We start from the raw sequence: 15,264 nt of genomic DNA, 5'->3' as shown, positions 1-15,264 counted from the left end.
AGCCTCAGCAATTTAGCAAGGCCCAGTAACTTAGAGAGACCATATCTCAAAACAAAAAAATAAAAAGGGCTGGGGATGTTTTTCAGTGGTGAAATGTCCCTGATTTAAATCTCCAGTACCAGAGGGGGGAAAAAATGTAGAGATGGATACTGATCTGGCACAGAGTAAGTTGTTCTCCCAAGAGTGAGTTGTTATAAAGGAGTAAGATTGGCCCTTCCCTAGTCTCTGACTTCTTGTCTTGTCATGCACTCCCACAATGACACCTTCACCACATGCTGAACAAATGAGCCAACTAATCATGAACTTTCAGCCTATGAAGCAGAGCTAAAAAGACCTCTTTTCTTTACACATTACCCAACTGCATGTATTTTGTTACAGCAACAGAAAATGGATTGCTGCTGTATGTGAAGAGGAAATTTAAAAAATTAGTATTCTCTTCCTCCCTTATAATATGAAACTGCTACTTAATATCTAAAAACAATATCCAACTTGTAATTCTCTTCTATATTCCAAAATATAAGCAGTATGGTGGTTAGAAAAGTAATTCAGTGTGAAGTTTTGGTGGAATAAGGCTTGACTGTCACTAATTTATCATGTTGTAGTCTGCTGTAACTAATCATCTCCGTTCAGTAAGATGGAATAATAATCATCAACCTGTGATTGTTGAGAATATCAAAGATAGTAGAAAGTGCTTTGACAAGTACTCAGTGGATTTTTTTTATTAGTAGTGATACATGTATAACAAGTACACTGATATCATCAAAGCAAAGGAAAGGTCTTTTTAACTCACCTTATAAGAACACTACCATTTTGTAATGCCAATAATCAGTGATTAATTTATGCAGTACTTTGACCAGATTTTTATACCTTGAGTATTCAGCATAAGTTTTGTATACAAATATAATAATTATATGCTGCCATGAGCTATGACTCCTTGAACTGAAAGCTGATTTATTGTTGAAATTTATCGAGTTGATTAGTTGACACATGTCCCCTACTATATCTAAAAAAAATTATATATGAATTTATCCATTGACTCAGTAATGCCATTTTTAGGACTCCATTGGAGTACTGCTTATAGAGATTATTTGTCCATTTCCCACGTGTCCATATGAAGAGATTGGTTAAATAAAGACTATGGTATATGTACATAAGAGAGTACTATACAGTGGTAACAAGAAGTGAGGATTCTCTCTCTAGATTATGGTGGAATGGTCTTTGGGATATACTGTTAAGTAAAAAAAGCAAAGTAAAAAAAGTGTTCTTTGTATGCCATCATTTAAGAAAAGAGGTCATATATAAATGTGCATATTAAGTCTGCTTACCTTTAAAAAAGAAATGATAATTTAAACTAACAAAAAGGTTATAAGAACAAGAAAAATAGTGTAGAAAGGACAGGAAAAGAAACTGGACTTGTTGAAATCTACTTTATTTTTTAGGATTGACTCTGGAAACACATAAATAGTTTACTTAGTTATAAAAAAAATGAACTCTTGAAAAGGAACTCCCCATACCAAAAATAAAACAAAGCAACTCAATCTCACTAGATATTACATAACACAGGAACTTCTCCAAGTGACTTTAAAGCACAGTAATTTGGCTATAGATATGTAGTGGGATAACCTCTAAGGACAAAAAGAAATGTCAAAAATGTGTTTTCATTTTTGGTAATGTTGTATATGTGTTCTAGTATTTTTATGTGAAATATAGGAGAAAGAATATGACTAATTGCTAAGCCCACAACAAACAACATCCTCAATGGAGAAAAACTGAAAGCATTCCCTTTAAAAACTGGAACAAGACAGGTATACTCTCTTTCACCACTTCTATTCAACATCATCCTTGAAATACTACTAGCCAGAGCAATTAGACAGACTAAAGAAATTAAAGGGAACGAATAGGAAAAGAAGAACTCAAACTGTCACTATTTGCTGATGACATGAGTCTATATTTAGAGGATCTAAAACACTCCAACAGAAAACTTCTAGACCTTATAAATGAATTCAGTAAAATAGCAGGATATAAAATCAACATGCATAAATCTAAAGCATTTTTATACATAAGTGATGAAACATCGGAAAGGGAAATGAGGAAAACAACTCCATTCACAATAGCCTCAAAAATAAATAAAATACTTGGGAATCAATCTAACCAAAGAGGTGAAAGATCTCTACAGTGAAAACTAGAGAACATTAAAGAAAGAAATTGAAGAAGACCTTAGAAGATGGAAAGATTTCCCATGTTCTTGGATAGGCAGAATTAATATTATCAAAATGGCCATACTTCCAAAGGTGCTATACAGATTTAATGCAATTCCAATTAAAATCCCTATGACATTTCTCATAGAAACAGAAAAAGCAATCATGAAATTCATCTGGAAGAACAAAAGACCCAGAATAGCCAAAGCAATCCTGGACAGGAAGAGTGATGCAGGAGGTATCACAATACCAGACCTTCAACTCTACTATACAGCAATAGTAACAAAAATGGCATGGTATTGGTACCAAAGTAGACAGAAAGACCAATGGTACAGGATAGAAGACACAGAGACATAACCACATAAGTACAGTTATCTCATACTAGACAAAGGTGCCAAAACTTACAATGGAGAAAAGATAACCTCTACAACAAATGGTGGTGGCAAAACTAGAAATCCATATGCAGTAAAATGAAATTAAACCCCTATCTCTCACCCTGTATGAAACTCAACTCAAAATGGATCAAGGATCTAGGAATGAGGCTCGAGACCCTTCTCCAAATAGAAGAAAAAGTAGGCCTGAATCTCCATCACGTTGACTTAGGACCAGACTTCCTTAGCAAGACCCCTCATATAGTAAGAAATAAAAGCAAGAATCAATAAATGGGATAGATTCAAACTAAAAAGTGTTTTCTCAGCACAGGAAACAATAATGTGAAAAGAGAGCCTACAGAGTGGGAGAAAATCTTTTCCACACACACTTCAGACAGAGCACTAATCTCCAAAGTTTATAAAGAACTTAAAAAACTTTACACCAAAAATACAAAGAACCCAATCAATAAATGGGCTAAGGAAATGGCAGACATTTCACAGAAGAAGATATACAGGTGATCAACAAATATATGAAAAAGTGCTCATCATCCCTAGTAATTAGAGAAATGCAAATTAAAACCACCCTAAGATTTCATCTAACTCCAATTAGAATGACTATTATCAAGAACACAAGCAATAATAAGTGTTGGTGTGGATGTGGGGAAAACGGCACACTCATACATTGCTGGTGGAGTCGTAAATTGGTGCAGTCACTCTGGAAAGCAGTATAGAGATTCCTCAGAAAAACTTGGAATGGACCCACCATTTGACCAAGCTATCCCACTCCTCGGTTTATACCCAAAGGACTTAAAATCATCATACTGCAGTGATGCAGCCACATCAATGTTCATAGCAGCTCAATTCATAATAGCTAGATTGTGGAACCAACCTAGATGCCCTTCAACTGATGAATGGATAAAGAAACTGTGGTATATAAACACAATGGAATACTGCTCAACCATAAAGAAGATCAAAATTATGGCATTTGCTGGTAAATGGATGAAGTTGAAAAATATCATACTAAGTGAAATAGGCCAAGCCCAAAAAAACCAAAGGCTGAATGTTTTCTCTGATAAGTGCATGACAATATATAATAAAGGGGGTTGGGGGGGGGGAGAGAAGAATGAAGTAGACAGTATTACCCTATGTATATGTATGATTACATGAATGGTGTGAATCTACATTGTGTACAACCATAGAAATGAAAAGTCATGCCCATTTGTGTACAATGAATCAAAATGCAGTCTGTAAAAATTAAAAAAAAATTTAATAAAGAAAAAGAATATGACTAATTATATTCTGTTCTACTTATATAATCTCAACCATACTTAAAAACCAGACATTGTTGGATTGGATGATGCCTGTCTACATTAGTCTTTATCAGCATACTAATTCAAATGCTAATCTTTTATCAAAATTGGAGAAAAGAAATGCTGATATAAGGTATAGAAGAAAAGTAAAAATTCTGTACTACTGAATTTAAAAGTATCACAATGAATTTTTCCACAATTGTTTTTCCTCTGGCTTGGAAGATGCCTATTTAAAAAAATAAATAAATAAAGACTAACCCAAAATCAGTGAGTACACCTGGTACCTAGGTTATGGTATTTTAAGACCAGAACTCTGTGGAGAAATATCTAATTCTAAGTAAGGGCAACAACCCTGCCCCAAAATTAAATAACTGTTTTATAAAATACCTCCCCCAAAGCCTCAAAACAGTGACCAACTGAGTATCTATGAGTACCTCTTGCTCCTCGATTTTGATCTTGAAATATTTTCTACTAAAAGGAATCAGGGCTTCCTGGAGGTATTACTCCAGGCTTAAGACAAGAAAAATACAAATTTAAAACAAATTGCCAGTTATTACCCAGCAAAATACAAACCAAGTCTAAAATGTATTTTCATAGCCTTAACAAGGAAGGTGTATTCATTTCCAAGGACTTTTGTAACAAAGTACCACAAACTAACTTAAAATAATAGGAATTTATTGTTTCACAGTTCTGAAAGCAGAAAGTCTGAAACCAAGGTGTTAAAAACCCATAAAGAGAATTCTGTGATGTTTAATTTTATATGTGAACTTGGCTAGGGAATGCCCAGATAGCTGGTAAAACATTACCTCTGGGTGTGACTGTGAGAATGTTTGCATGAGTAGACTGAGTAAGGAAGATCATGCACACCAAAGTGGGTGAGCATCGTTCAATCCACGGAGGGCATAAATGCCACACAAAGGCAGAGTAAGGGGGAATTCCCTCTGTCTGAGTAGGCCAGTTGCACAGCTAGCTTCTTAGTTGTTCAGCTTACAGATAGCTGATCACTAGATATTTTGTAGTCTCTAAAATGATGTGATCCATTTCTCATTATATATCTATTAGTTTTGTTTCTCTGGAAAACCTTGGTTAATATACCTTTCTTACCTATATTCCCAGCATCTGGTGGCCAGTAATCCTTGATACTCCTTGGTGTTCCTCACTATCTTGAAGCAGTTGACTTGATAAAATGACCTTTTGAAGATGTAGTTACACCAAGTAGGTGGTAATATCTTGTAGGGCTGTGTCAAGTTTCTCAAGAAGGCTGTATGTGCTCCAAATCAGCATCCACTTTATGGTACTGTTTCTCCCATAGCTAGGAGTCACTGGTTCAGGAATCAAGGAGTAGAAATAGAAATGGTACTAATTACTGTTACCCCTAGTGACCAGCTAGCAAAATTTTTGCTTCCTGTCCCTACAACCTCATGCTCTGCTGATCTAGAAATCTCAGTTCCAGAGCTGAGAAGCTTCTGCCAGAAGGCACAATAGTGATTCAATTAACCTGAAATTTAAGACTTCCCTTGGCTGCTTTGGGGTCCTTGGGCCTCTGAGTCAACAGGCTAAGAAGGAAGTTATGGTGTTAGTAAGGGTGATTGACCCAGATTACAAAGGATAAAAAGAAATATTACTCCACAGTGGAGGTAAGGAAGAGTATGTCTAGAGTGAAGGAGATCCCTTGGGGCATCTCTTCATATTGCCATATCTTGTTATTAAGGTCAAGAGGAAATAAAGCAGTCCAATCCAGTTTGGATGACAAATGTCTCAGATCCTTTAGGAATAAAGATGTGGGTTATTCCTCCACATAAAGAACCAAGACCCACTAAGGTGCTTACCAAAGGTAGAGGGAATACAGAATGGGTAAGAGAAAGTAGTTAAAAATACCAACTATGGTCACATGATTAGGAGAAATAAGGTCTGTTAATTGTCATGTATATATTTATTGTTTTGTTAAGAATATGTTTGTGATGGAGGAACTTTAGATTATGCAGGGGTAAATGAGGAGGGTATGAAAAATGGTAGAATGAGACAGACATCATTAACCTATGTACATGTATGATTACACAAATGGTATGAATCTATATCATGTGCAACCATAGAAACGAAATGATGTACCCCATTTGTGTACAATGAATCAAAATACAATCTGTAAAAAAATAAGATAAAAAAAAGAATATGTGCATCTCTCCTCTTTTATTCCTTTTTTATGTAACACAATATTGGTTGACAATATTGATTGACTTAATATCAGTTCTTGTATGGGTGGCACTGTCCAATGACTAGGGACATAAATGGAGAAAAGGCAGAATGAGGAAGTTGCTTTGGATGCAAGCTCCATTCTTTTTGAGTGGTGCTCTTTATTCTTGCTGCCATTGCCCAAGGACATTGGATTCCAGCTTCTTCATTCTTCCAACATGGACTGTGAACAGTGATTCTCTGCGGGAGTTTCTCGGCCTTCAGTCTCAGAAGGTACTACATCATTGGTCCCTCTCATGCTGATGCTCCAATGTCTTGGACTGAGCAATTATTGGTTCTTCCAGCTCTCCAGCATGCAGATGACCATTGTGGAACTATCCAGCTCTGATTGTGTAAGCCAATCTAATAAATCTGCTTTTACAATCATAGATATACATGTTCTGTAGGTTTTGTTCCATTATAGTACTCTATACTCTATACTTGGTTTACATCAGTTCTATTTCTGCCTCCATCTTCATATGACATTCTCCTATGTCTTCACAACATTTTCTCTCTGTACATCTGTCTTTGTACCCAAATTTCCCTTTTTGTATCAGTCATATTGGCTTAGGGCCAAATTTATTTTAATTTGATTGCCTTTGAAAGAGTTATATTTCCAAATAAGATTACTTTCTGAGGTACTTGGAGCTACATTTTTAGGGACACAGTGCAACTCAACAGAAGGAATCTAGGAGACTAGTAGTATCAACTCAAAAAAATTCAGGAACCAACATGAAGAAATTTCTGTTAGCTAAAGATAAGACACTTTGAGAGTTAATAGGATAGCACTTACAGTAAACTGAATTACAGCAAATATTCAAACTCATTACTTATAGTGCTTCTAAAAGAATGAAACATGAAATTCCCATTGAAGGATGCTGGGGGAAAATAACTCATTATTTAAAGATTGGTAAAAGAATCAAGCATTTATCCAGCCTTTCCTAAATGCACTGCACCACTAAGTATCAAATAGGAGGAAGAGGGCTGGGGAGATAGCTCAGCCAAAGGCCCTGGGTTCAATCCCCAGCACTGCAAAAAGTAGGAATTTTTTCTACTGAATGGCTGTTCCAAAAAAAAAAAGATATAACTATGTCCTAATTTCTGGAACCTGTGAATGTTACCTTATTTTGAAAAAAATTCTCCATTGGTATAATTTAGTTAAAAGAGTTTGCGATGATGTGGGCTGGGGCTATATACCTCAGTGGTAGAATGCTTGCCTCTTACATATGAGGCACTGGGTTCGATCCTCAGCACCATCTAAAAACAAACGAAATAAAGGTATTGCATCCATCTACAACTAAAAGTATGTTTAAAAAAATGATTTTGTGATGATATCAACTTGTATTGTCAGATTACCTAGGTGAGCCCTAAACCCAATGAAAAGTGTCCTTATAAAAGAAAGAACAAACTTAATAGAAGGAGTAGGAAATATGAGTACAATGGCAACAATTGGAGTGATGCAGTCACAAAGTACATTGGTAGCCACCAGAAGTTGGAAGAGACACAGAATAGATTCTCTCCAGAGCCTCTAGAAGAAGTGGGACCCTGCACCACCTTTATTTTGGACTTCTGGCTTCTAGAATTGTGACAGAATAAATTTGTGACTTTATGCACTAAGTTTCTAGTAATTTATTACAACACCCTCTGGAAACTGATACAATAGATGAGAGGAAGTTTCTTTATTTTTAAAGACATATTGTCACTAAGAAATAAATAAGGAATGTTAGAACAGCACCATTCCCAAACCCTAATACATTAAGAGGTGGAGATTTTAGCATTGACCTCTGTCAACATCACAGGAAGAGAAACAACTCGATGTTATGGGCTTCCTGATGAAAAATGCACTACCAGAGATGAGATAATCTTACTGGGCAAATACTACCCTCCCCGAATAAAAACTCTGTATCTGATCAATCTTCTGCATCCAATTAAAAGTTTACAAAACATGCAGAGGGTCCAGGGACATGTTAAGGTACATGTCAGGAATGCAATCAGTAAAATTCAGGCCTTGGAAAGTTATAAAACAAATAATATGATTTTTAACAAATAAATGCAGAGGGAGGATAGGAATCTGTAGATTAAAAGACATTTAAAAGATAATTGCTTCTTGTTCTTTTGGCTAATTTAAAGTGTAAACAGCAGTCAAAAAATGTATGGAACTTTTTAGGACCCTAACTTGAATAAACTGTAAAAAAAAAAAAATGCATTTATGAGACAATGGGAGGTTCAAACACTTCTGGATATTTGATGAGATTAAAGAGTAATTGATAAATTTTTAGGAATGGTTATGGTTTTATTTGGAAAAGTCCTTATCTCTCAAGAATGCTACTAAAATGTTTAAGGATGAAATGATATGATCTCTGGATTTGCTTTAAAACCCAAGCAGGGCTGTTGCAGGGGTATAAATGAAAGGAGTTTGACCATGAGTCAATCATTGTTGAAGGGGAGTACAGGATACATTGGGATTCATTATACTCTTCTGTACATTTTTATGTTTGAAATTTTCCATTAAGAGTTTAAAAATAAGCCCCATGACGCATTATTTTATAATCAATAATGGATCTGTATCCATACAATTTATCTTCCAGTCAAAAGACTTGATAGGAATTTCCAAGAAGACCCCATATTATGAGAAATGGAATCAATGTTAAACACTGTATTTCATTACATTGATTGTCTTTCTATTTGGTTCTTGGATCTCAGCTAATCTCTATGCTTTATCTTTTTATTAATTTTTTATTTTATATTTTTACAGACTGCATTTTGATTCATTGTACACATACGGGGTACATCTTTTTGTTTCTATGGTTGTGCACGATGTAGATTCATACCACTTGTGTAATCATACAAGTACATAGGGTAATGATGTCTGTCTCAGTCCACCATCTTTCCTCCCCCTTTCATTTCCCTTTACCCAATTCAACGTTCCTCCATTCTCTGTGCTTTATCTTGAATTACACATTTAACAGCTGTGATTTAGGACAGTTAAAAATGATGGAAATTAGAGAACTTGTGCAGATGTTATAAAACCACACACACCCACACATACACATTCATGTACAAAACTAATGTCGTAGTGGCCAAATGATCTTTGATTTACCTGCTATCTTCTTATTCATAGACTTTCAGCTTGATACAGTCACCTTTTTTTTCTTTTTCTTTTTCTCCCTTTTTTAGATGGAGGTCTCACTACATTTCCCAGGCTGGCCTCCAAATTCTAGTCTTCCTTCTGCATCAGTCTCCTGAGTAGCTGGGAATACAAGTGGGCACCACCTGGCCTGAGGCTTCTTATATGCTAGAAAGTTCTATAATACAACTTTTTAATAAAATGCATCATGGCAGGAAAATTAAATTGTAGTTAATCTAAATCTATGTCTTACAGAATAATTATGGGTTGAGTGTCCCTCATCTGAAATGCTTGGAACCAAACCAGAGTGTTTTACATACACATAGTAAGACATCTTGGAAATGGGACCCAGTCTAAACATGAAATTCATTTGTTTCAAGACATGTTATACACACACCCTGAAGATAATTTTATGCAATATTTCTAGTGTGTCCATATTATGATGATTCAAAACAAGGTGGGGGCGGGGGTAAGGGAAGAATGGAGGAACTATGAATTGTGTAGAGGGAAATGAGGGGCAGGGAGTGGGCCAAGGAAAGGAAAGATAATGGCATGAGACAAACATCATTACCGTATGTATGTGTATGATTACACAAAATGGTGTGCCTCTACTTCAGGTACAACCAGAAAAATGAAAAGTTGTACCCCATTTGTGTACAATGAATTGAAATTTTTTTTTAAATAAAATATGATAGTAGAAAAAAAGAGGTCATGTGGAATTTTCCACTTGTGGTGTTATATTGGCGGTCAAAAGTTTTGAATTTTGGAGCATTTCACCTTTTGGACTTTCGGGTTAGGAATGTTTAACCTGTACTGAAACTGGAAATACAGGTAATTATTCTCCAGAATTACCTGAGGAAGTAAATAGAGGTAGTGGAGATTACATCAAAGATTCCAGAACAGAATGAAAGTAACAAGAAAGACCAATCCTCACTATTTATGAAAAAATCAAGAGTGTAGTTCAAATACCTTCTTCAGAACTAAAAGTGGATTAATTTAGGAAGATGATTCTACAAGTGTTTAAGAAAGTTTTGTTGTTTTTATTATATAAGTCTTCCAATTCCTGGGTCAGGTCCTTAGTATCTTATTTCTTTTGAGGCTATTATAAGTGAAATTGTTTCCCTAATTTCCTTTTCTGATTGTTCTATGTTAGTGTAAAAAAATTTAGCTGATTTTTGAGTGTATTGACTTGATGACTAATTTGCTGAATTGGTTTATTACTTCTGACAATGTTTTTAGGGTTTTCTATATATCAGATCATATTATCTGGGCATAGAGATCATCTTACTACTTCTTTTCCAATTCGGATGCATTTTATTTCTTCCTTCCAGTAGTATGTTGAATAGAAATGGTGAAAATGGGCATCCCTGCCTTGTTCCTCATCTTCGAGGAAAAACTTTCAGCTTCACCATTGAATATGATGTTCACTGTGTGTTTTTAAAAATATATCTGATTTTTATTATGTCGACATAGTATACTAGTTCTTTTCTGTTGCTATAATAAACGACAACAGGTTGAGAAAATTATAATGAAAAGAGGTTTATTTAGCTCACAGTTCTAAAGGTCTAAGACCATGACACCAGCTTCTACTCAGTTCTTTTGAGGGCCTTATGGCAAGTGGGATCACAATGATGATAGCACATGTGGAAGAGACCACTTGATGAGACAAGAAACCAGAGAGATTAATGAGTCGAGTTTGCTCTTCTATAATAACACTCTCTTACAGGAACTGAGGTCCACAAGAACTGCAATGATCCCTTCCAAGGGCAGCACTCCTAATGACCTAGTTACCTCACCCTAAGCTCCACTTCTTAAAGATTCCAACATCTCTCCACACTGCCACAGTGAAGATCAAGCTTCTAACACATAAACCTCTGGAGACACATTCAAACCATATGCAAACTATAGCAGCTGGTTGAGTTTTTTTTTTTTTTTTTTTCATCATGAAAGGATATTGAGTTATTTCAAATGTTTTTTCTGTGTTAAATGAAATGATCACCCCCCTTTTCCTTTGTTAATAATTGTGTATTATACTGGTTGATTTCATATGTTGAACGATCCCTACATTCCAAGAATAAGTCCCATTTGGTTATGGTGTATTATCCTTTTACTATGCTACAAACTCAGTGTGTTAGCATTTTGTATTGATTGGTAGTTTTTTTGTGTCTTGTTTGACTTTGTTCTCAGGGTAATGTTGGTCTTTATAGCATGAGTTAAATTTTCTTTTCTTCTCCACCCACATCCTAGTACTGGAGAACAAGTCCAAGGTCACTCTACTGCTGAGTTACAACTCCAGCCCTTTTTTATTATATTATTTTGAGGCAGGGTATCCCTAAGTTGCTGAAGCTGGCTTCAAACTTGGAATCCTCCTGCCTCAGCCTATCTAATAGCTAGTATCACAGTTGAGTGCCCCTGTGCCTGGCTTAAAATAGACTTTATTTTTAGAACAGTTTTGGGTTCACAGCAAAATTGAGCAATTTTGAAATTGTAGAGATTCCCAAGTATACTTGGCCTTCATGCATGCATCTATATCCCCCACCAGAGTGGTACATTTGTTATGGTCATGAGCTTACGTTACAGTCCATAGATTACATTAAGGGTCACTTGCAACATTGTATATTCTATGATTTTGGACAAATGGATAATGACATGTATCCACCCTTATTATCAGAGTAGCTTTACTGCCCCCCAAATCCTTCATGCTCTACCAATTCATCCCTTACCACTGATTAGTGGTGACCCCTGATGTTATTAATGTCCCCATAGTTTTGCCTTTTCCAGAATGTCATGTTGTTGGAATCATGAAGTATGAAGGCTTTTAAAAATTGACTTTTTTTTTTTTACTTAGTGAAATGAATTTGTTTCCTCCCTGCCATTCCATGACTTGATAGCTAATTTCTTTGTAGCGCTGAATAATATTCTACTACCTAGATAGAGCACAGTTTATCCATTCACCTACTGAATGATGTCTTAATTGCTTCCAAGTTTTGACACATCAGGAATAAAGCTACGATAGACATCCACGTGCAGGTTTTTGTGTGGACATAAGTTTTCAACTCATTTGGACAAATACCAGAGTGTGTGATTCTTGATTGTAAGGTAAGAATGTGTTTAATTTTGTTAAAAAAAAAATGCCAAACTATTTTACAAAGCAGCCATTCTGCATTCATGTCAGCAGTGACTGGAGTTTCTGTCGTTCCACACCCTCATTGTCACTGCTATTGTCAGTGTTCTGGATTTTGGCCATTTTTTATAGGGTTGTGGGGGTATTTCATTGTTGTTTTAATATGCATTTTCCTGAACACAGATAGTGTGAAGCATATCTTTCATCTGATTAGTTGCCATCTGTATGTCTTCTTTGGTGGTGTTTCCTAAGATCTTTAGCTCATTTTGTAAACCAAACCATTTGTCTGTATTCTTATTGTGGAGTTTTAAGAACTGTTTGACTATATTAGATAGTCAAGCTTTATCTGATATGTCTTCTGCAAATGTTTTCTCCCAATTTTGTCTTTCATTTTCTAAATAGTGTCTTTCATAGAGAAGAGTAGTTTTTTGTTGTTGTTGTTGTGTTTTTTTTTTGTTTGTTTGTTTTTGTTTTTTCAGTGCTGGGGATTGAACCCAGGGCCTTGTGCTTGCAAGGCAAACACTCTACCAACTGAGCTATATCCCCAACCCGGAAGAGTAGTTTTATTTTAAGTAAATCTAGGTTATCCATTTTTTCTTTTATGAATTGTGCCATTGGTATTGCAACTAAAAAGTCATCATCAAACTCAAGGTCATGTCCATTTTCTCTGACATTATCTTTTAGTTTTAGAAAGTTGAATTTTATATTTAGGGCTGTGATTCATTAGAGTTAATTCTTATTAAGGGAGTGAAGTGCAAAATCTGTATCTAGTTTCTTTCTTTCTTAGAGCTAACTTTCTTTCTGTTGCCACCCGCAGCAACAATCCCATGGTAATTTATCAGAGGTGGACTGGAAATGAACTACTTTTATTACTTAATCTGAGCTACTTCCTTGCTTGTTTGCTTGTTCACTAGTTTATAGAGAAAGAGAAGTTTTGCTTACTTTTAGTTTTGGAGGAAGAGAGGCTTTGAGAGGAAGAGAGACTTTGCTTAATTTAAGAGATGCTACTTTTTCAGAGAGGCTACGCTTATCAAAGGTCTACTGCTTCTTCTTAGAGGTGCGTCCTGCATCCTGCATCCTAAAGGTGCGTGCTAGAGGTCCGTGCTATCAGAGGTGCTTTCTATCAGAGGTGCTTCTTAGTGGTGCATCCTGTGACCTGCGATCTGGAGGTGTCTTCTTAGTCCCTCGTTCTGCGATCTGCGACCTAGAGTTTTCTGCTTAGTCCCACGTTCTGTGAACTGCAACCTTCATTTTGCGATCCCCTCCCAGGCGAAGAGAATGTCTTATATACCCTAAGGCAGCCAATCAGCTTAGGATTAAGTAGCACGGTTGGAGCATGCGCCACGGTACCAATTAAGAATGAGGAATATCTGTTGACCACTAGTGCAGAGGAGACATTAACTAATCAGGCAAAAGTAGATCACGCCGTGTTAACACTAATTATACGCCACCTCTTGGCTCAACGCCAGCCACCATCCTAGGGCTCTCTGCATATCCCCCTTTTTAGTTTTAAAAAGGTGAAGAAAACTCTAATGGATGCGTGATGGCTATCACTACATCTGGATCGACTATGTCTGTCTTAGGCATCTACATGTCTTACTGACATTCTTACCTGTCATCAGATAACCAAGAAACTTGATATTATTGTCTTGGCTCCTGTCTTAGGTTGATATGTCAGCCACATGAGACTTTCCCGTCTTTGACTACCAGCCATCCATTTGAGACAACCAAGCAGTTCCTGCTTCTAAGGCGGCAAGTGCACTTTTTACAATGATCTTATCCCTTTGTTGGCATAGGCGCATCTTACACAAGCAGTAAAATGCTAACACAAATAGACATGAATAAATCTAAGTTTCCCGAAACCGGGGTCATGTGTAACATCCATTTGTCATAAGTGACTAGGCAAAAAGCCTTTTACCAACATGAGGGACTAGAGAATGAGTTACACAGGATGAAAACAAGCAGCTTGCTTTACTGAAGAAAAGATGAAAACCTTCTGAGTGGCCAAATCAGCTTATGAGGGGCTATGGATCCAGCCAACTCCAGTCTGGGAACCGCCCGAGTGATGCAATTACTATCAGCAAAAAGATCCATCTGTTGCTCCTTAAACTCTACAAGGGCTATGACAGCTGCTTCAGTTTCTACCAATTGAGCCAATTTGAGATGTATAATAGTATCTTGGTGAATAACTACTGCAGCAGTACCATTAGAAGAAACATTCAGGGCCTTAGGAATAGGTTGTTTTTTACTGTGATAAGGAACCATCTGAATATGTGATCTGATATTATTCCCCTCTAAAGTTCCGTACATTTATGGGCCCTGTGCTCCATTTTTTTTAAATGATTTTGTAACATCTTGCCCTCAACATCAGTAACTAATCTGCACTCGTTAGCCCAATATTTTCTTTTTCTGCACTTTGGACAAAGACCTGGGACACAAGGTGTAACAGATTTTACTGTAGTTATCTCTTGTCTTTTGTTAGGGTATTGTCTCTTTGCCACTGTATATATCTGTGCATACACTCCGGGATCATATTGATTTTGAGTATCTATTGAAGCGTATTGGCCTTCTATTAGCATATCAACATTTCTACCAGGAAACCTTGCTACTGCGTTTCTGCAAGCAGTTTCAACAGCTATTTCCTGCCACTGAGCTCTCCAATTCAGATATTGTCCTCCAAACAACACTGCTCTGCATAGCTGTTTCCAATCAGTCATAACTGCCTCTTTAAAGTTTTTCTAATGGTTGATGGTATCCCTATTTTGGTCCTCAAATACAGGCAGGTTCCACAAATTTTGAAGTTCTTTGTATTAGATTCAGCTCTCTCCTACCTTTTTCCCTTGTTCTTAAGTTTTCACTACCACTCAGTTATTCCTTTTTGGGGTTCTTTGTATTAGATTTAGCT

This window comes from Sciurus vulgaris, assembly GCF_902686455.1.
Source record: "Sciurus vulgaris genome assembly, chromosome: 2".
Taxonomy (NCBI): Eukaryota; Metazoa; Chordata; class Mammalia; order Rodentia; family Sciuridae; genus Sciurus; species Sciurus vulgaris.
Note: the sequence above shows the minus strand (reverse complement) of the source record.